Consider the following 6,192-nt stretch of genomic DNA (forward strand, 5'->3'; position numbering starts at 1 on the left):
TCTGGGAGTCTACAGAGGGAAGAGGAGCCCACCTGGGGAGTCAGGAAAGCTTTTGGAGGGGTGACACCTGAGCTGGTACTGTGGAGCGCAGAGACTTCCGTGGGCATTGGCTTCTTCCACAGGCTTGGTTGAACGTCACTCTGTGCCGGGTGCAGGTGGGCACTGAGGTGAGTCAGGTGCCAGCCACACTTAGGCCTGGAGATTGTCAGTGTGTAGTGGGAGGAGGGCAGCCAGAGAGAGGGAGGCCAGGATAAGAAAACCCGAATCTGGACACCTAAGGGGCTGTCTGGAGGAGGTTGATGCGCTCGGAGGCGAGGGGTTGCAGAACTCGGGGGCAGGGAGGCTGGGCGTGTGATGGGAAAGGGGGTAGACTTGTTTGGAGATGGCTTCTGGGAATAGAACCATGGCTGGAAGTCCTAGGGAAGAAGATGTGGACTCCACAGCAAGGATGTTCCATGAGTTAGAGGTGGTACTTGGAAAACCAGCTGCCTGGCAGAGTAATTGGTTGGCTATCATTTACTTTTAATTAATTAATATTTTAATTTATTTAAAAATTTTTTATCGGCTTTCTAACTGATGATGGGCGAGGCTTGGAAGGCATGGTAGTAAAAGGCTTTGGACACTAGAAGGAAGCTTCGTGCGGGTGGTAAGCTTTCCAACTGCTGTGACCTGATCTCAGAAGTCTTCTGTATTCCCCTACACGTCCTCTGTACCCAGCTTCAGAACTGGGTCTGACTGTGGTACACATTCAGTAATGAGTTGAACTAAATTTAAAAATAAGTTCATTCCACGTGAGGTGGTGGGTACATGAAGTCACCTGTTCTGCACACTCACTTTTGGAGACGGGCAAAGAGGCAGGCTCAAGGCAGTCTCCCCATTTCTGGGAGCCTGGGCTCCATCTGGTGGCAAGTCCCGCTTTCTCCTCTGCCTGACAGGACCACCACTCTGGACAGAGAGAGAGTGAGTACTTGCCATTCTCTACAGGTGGGAGATGAGGGCAGATTTCAGTGGGACTGGCTTTATTTATCAAAGGACAAACACCAGAGGGATTCTCTGGGAATCAAACTGTAGGACATGAAAGACTCGGGCTACAGCTGAGATAGGGTGGATGAAGATAGCACAAAAGTGGGATCCAACCCCTGCCACGCAAAATATATGTTCCAGGAAACCCTGGAGAAGGTGTGAAGGATTGCTATGGAATTGTCCTTCAAATCTAAGAATAATAGGGCTATTGTTTCGCTAAAAAAAGGAAATACAACATATTTTTTGATGAAAGTAATGAACTATCTTTTTTAGAAAATAAAGAAAAGTTTGATACACAAATAAAACTCATAACAATATGCAGAAAAAACAATTAGTAAACATTTACTAATTACATTAGACATTTTTACATTAAGAGCACATTGTAAGTGCAATTTCCTGTTTTATTTCCATTTTCTTTAATATTATAACGTATTTTCCTATATAATTTCACGTTTTAAGTATTTCATTGACTGTGTAATATTTAATTCTATGGATATACCACCATTTCCTTAATTAGTCCACTATTCTTGGGCATTTAGGTTGCTTTCCCTCATAAATAATGCTATAGTACATATTTTGTGCTTAAAACATTAAAAAAATTTTTCTTAATATAGGGACTTAGAAATGGGCCAAAGCGTATGAACATTTTAAGACCTTTTTAACGTTATTAAGCTACTTCCCCAAGCACTGAGTTAATTTATACTCATGCCATTTACTCTCATGCAGAACACGGAATGTTTGTTTCATAGAAACTTTGCCACCTTGGGATAGTTTCCAAAATATCTCCAACTTGTCCTCACTGCTCTGCCCTGGCTCAGGCTTTCAGCACCTCCCGTATGGACTGTAGTGACTGCTTCCTACCTAATCTCTTTACCTCTAGTCTAACTCCCATCCCCCCACCAGTTCCCCAATTCTCTAGCTAGAATTATTTCTCTTTAACATAGGTGGGATCATCTACTGCCTTAAAGTCCATCATTGCATGCTTTTCATTCTTTCTTTCCTCCATTCCTCCCTCCCTCCCTCCCCGTCTCCCTTCCTTCCTTCCCTCCTTCTTTGTTACAGCTTTATTGAGATGTAATTAGCATGCCATACAATTCACTCATTTAAAGCATACAAGTCAGTGGTGTTTAGCAATATTCAGAGAGCTCTGAGACCATCACCACAATCAATTTCAGAATATTTTCATCATTCCATTAGTAGTCACTTCCCATTGCCCTCCTCATCTTTCCAGTCAGGGTAAACACACCTATTTTCTGCTTTATAGATTTGCCTATTCTGGACATTTCATATGAGTGGAATCATACAATATGTGCCATTTTGTGACTGACTTCTTTCACTTAGTATCATTTCCCCCCCCAGATTCATCCACATTGCAGCAAGTATCAGTACTTTATTCCTTTTTGTTGCTGAATAATAATCAATTTTATGGATACACCACATTGTGCTTATCCATTCATCAGATGATGGAAGTTTGAGTTGGGGCTATAATGAATAATGATGTTATGAATATTCATGTATAAACTTTTGTGTATACATATGTTTTCAGTTCTTTTGGGGAGATAACTAGGAGGAGAATTGCTGGATCATATGGTAACTCTATGTTTTTAGCATTTTGAGGAAATGTCATATTGTTTTCCAAAGTGGCTGTACCATTTTACATTTTTATCAGCAATATATGATTCCATTTTATCCATATCCTCGCCAACACATTATACTCTTTGTGAAGGGGTATCTCATTGTGGTTTTGATTTGCACTTTTCTAATGATGTTGAGTATCTTATCTCATGCTATTGGCCAATAATATATCTTCTTTTGAGAAATGTATATTCAGATCTTTGACCCATTAAAAATTTTAGCTTATTTATCTTTTCATTATTTTTTATTTACTTTTTACATCTTTATTGGAGTATAACTGCTTTACAATGGTATGTTAGTTTCAGCTTCACAACAAAATGAATCAGTTATATATATACATATGTTCCCATATCTCTTCCCGCTTGCGTCTTCCTCCCTCCCACCCTCCCTATCCCACCCCTCCAGGCGGTCACAAAGCACCGAGCTGATCTCCCTGTGCTATGCGGCTGCTTCCCACTAGCTTTCTACCTTACGTTTGGTAGTGTATATATGTCCATGCCTCTCTCTCGCTTTGTCACAGTTTACCCTTCCCCCTCCCCATAGCCTCAAGTCCATTCTCTAGTAAGTCGTGTCTTTATTCCTGTTTCACCCCTAGGTTTTTATGACATTTTATTTTCTTAAATTCCATATATATGTGTTAGCATACGGTATTTGTCTCTCTCTTTCAGACTTACTTCACTCTGTATGACAGACTCTAGGTCTATCCACCTCATTACAAATAGCTCAATTTCGTTTCTTTTTATGGCTGAGTAATATTCCATTGTATATATGTGCCACATCTTCTTTATCCATTCATCCGATGATGGACACTTAGGTTGTTTCCATCTCTGGGCTACTGTAAATAGAGCTGCAATGAACATTTTGGTACATGACTCTTTTTGAATTAAGGTTTTCTCAGGGTATATGCCCAGTAGTGGGATTGCTGGGTCATATGGTAGTTCTATTTTTAGTTTTTTAAGGAACCTCCATACTGTTCTCCACAGTGGCTGTATCAATTTACATTCCCACCAACAGTGTAAGAGGGTTCCCTTTTCTCCACACCCTCTCCAGAATTTATTGTTTCCAGATTTTTTGATGATGGCCATTCTGACTGGTGTGAGATGATATCTCATTGTAGTTTTGATTTGAATTTCTCTAATGATTAGTGATGTTGAGCATTCTTTCATGTGTTTGTTGGCAGTCTGTATATCTTCTTTGGAGAAATGTCTATTTAGGTCTTCTGCCCATTTTTGATTTCGGTTGTTTGTTTTTTTGTTATTAAGCTGCATGAGCTGCTTATAAATTTTGGAGATTAATCCTTTGTCAGTTGCTTCATTTGCAAATATTTTCTCCCATTCTGAGGGTTGTCTTTTGGTCTTGTTTATGGTTTCCTTTGCTGTGCAAAAGCTTTTAAGTTTCATTAGGTCCCATTTGTTTATTTTTGTTTTTATTTCCATTTCTCTAGGAGGTGGGTCAAAAAGGACCTTGCTGTGATTTATGTCATAGAGTGTCCTGCCTATGTTTTCCTCTAAGAGTTTGATAGTTTCTGGCCTTACATTTAGGTCTTTAATCCATTTTGAGCTTATTTTTGTGTATGGTGTTAGGGAGTGATCTAATCTCATACTTTTACATGTACCTGTCCAGTTTTCCCAGCACCACTTATTGAAGAGGCTGTCCTTTCTCCACTGTACATTCCTGCCTCCTTTATCAAAGATAAGGTGACCATATGTGCGTGGGTTTATCTCTGTGCTTTCCATCCTGTTCCATTGATCTATATGTCTGTTTTTGTGCCAGTACCATACTGTCTTGATTACTGTAGCTTTGTAGTATAGACTGAAGTCAGGAAGCCTGATTCCTCCAGCTCCGTATTTCGTTCTCAAGATTGCTTTGGCTATTCGGGGTCTTTTGTGTTTCCATACGAATTGTGAAATTTTTTGTTCTACTTCTGTGAAAAATGCCAGTGGTAGTTTGATAGGGATTGCATTGAATCTGTAGATTGCTTTGGGTAGTAGAGTCATTTTCACAATGTTGATTCTTCCAATCCAAGAACATGGTATATCTCTCCATCTATTTGTATCATCTTTCATTTCTTTCATCAGTGTCTTACAATTTTCTGCATACAGGTCTTTTGTCTCCTTAGGTAGGTTTATTCCTAGATATTTTATTCTTTTTGTTGCAATGGTAAATGGGAGTGTTTTCTTGATTTCACTTTCAGATTTTTCATCATTAGTGTATAGGAATGCCAGAGATTTCTGTGCATTAATTTTGTATCCTGCTACTTTACCAAATTCATTGATTAGCTCTAGTAGTTTTCTGGTAGCATCTTTAGGATCCTCTATGTATAGTATCATGTCATCTGCAAAGAGTGACAGCTTTACTTCTTCTTTTCCAATTTGGATTCCTTTTATTTCCTTTTCTTCTCTGATTGCTGTGGCTAAAACTTCCAAAACTATGTTGAATAAGAGTGGTGAGAGTGGGCAGCCTTGTCTTGTTCCTGATATTAGTGGAAATGCTTTCAGTTTTTCACCATTGAGGACGATGTTGGCTGTGGGTTTGTCATATATGGCCTTTATTATGTTGAGGAAAGTTCCCTCTATGCCTACTTTCTGCAGGGTTTTTATCATAAATGGGTATTGAATTTTGTCAAAAGCTTTCTCTGCATCTATCAAGATGATCATATGGTTTTTCTCCTTCAATTTGTTAATATGGTGTATCACGTTGATTGATTTGCATATAATGAAGAATCCTTGCATTCCTGGAATAAACCCCACTTGATCATGGTGTATGATCCATTTAATGTGCTGTTGGATTCTGTTTGCTAGTATTTTGTTGAGGATTTTTGCATCTATGTTCATCAGTGATATTGGCCTGTAGTTTTCTTTCTTTGTGACATCCTTGTCTGGTTTTGGTATCAGGGTGATGGTGGCCTCGTAGAATGAGTTGGGGAGTGTTCCTCCCTCTGCTATATTTTGCAAGAGTCTGAGAAGGATAGGTGAAAGCTCTTCTCTAAATGTTTGATAGAATCGCCTGTGAAGCCATCTGGTCCTGGGCTTTCGCTTGTTGGAAGATTTTTAATCACAGTTTCAATTTCAGTGCTTGTGATTGGTCTGTTCATATTTTCTATTTCTTCCTGATTCAGTCTTGGCAGGTTGTGCCTTTCTAAGAATTTGTCCATTTCTTCCAGGTTGTCCATTTTATTGGCATAGAGTTGCTTGTAGTAATCTCTCATGATCTTTTTTATTTTTGCAGTGTCAGTTGTTACTTCTCCTTTTTCATTTCTAATTCTATTGCTTTCAGTCTTCTCCCTTTTTTTCTTGATGAGTCTGGCTAATGGTTTATCAATTTTGTTTATCCTTTCAAAGAACCAGCTTTTAGTTTTATTGATCTTTGCTATCGTTTCCTTCGTTTCTTTCTCATTTATTTCTGATCTGATTTTTATGATTTCTTTCCTTCTGCTACCTTTGGGGTTTTTTTGTTCTTCTTTCTCTAATTGCTTTAGGTGCAAGGTTAGGTTGTTTATTCGAGATGTTTCCTGTTTCTTAAGGTAGGATTGTA

This window comes from Lagenorhynchus albirostris, chromosome 16 (assembly GCF_949774975.1).
Source record: "Lagenorhynchus albirostris chromosome 16, mLagAlb1.1, whole genome shotgun sequence".
Classification (NCBI taxonomy): Eukaryota; Metazoa; Chordata; class Mammalia; order Artiodactyla; family Delphinidae; genus Lagenorhynchus; species Lagenorhynchus albirostris.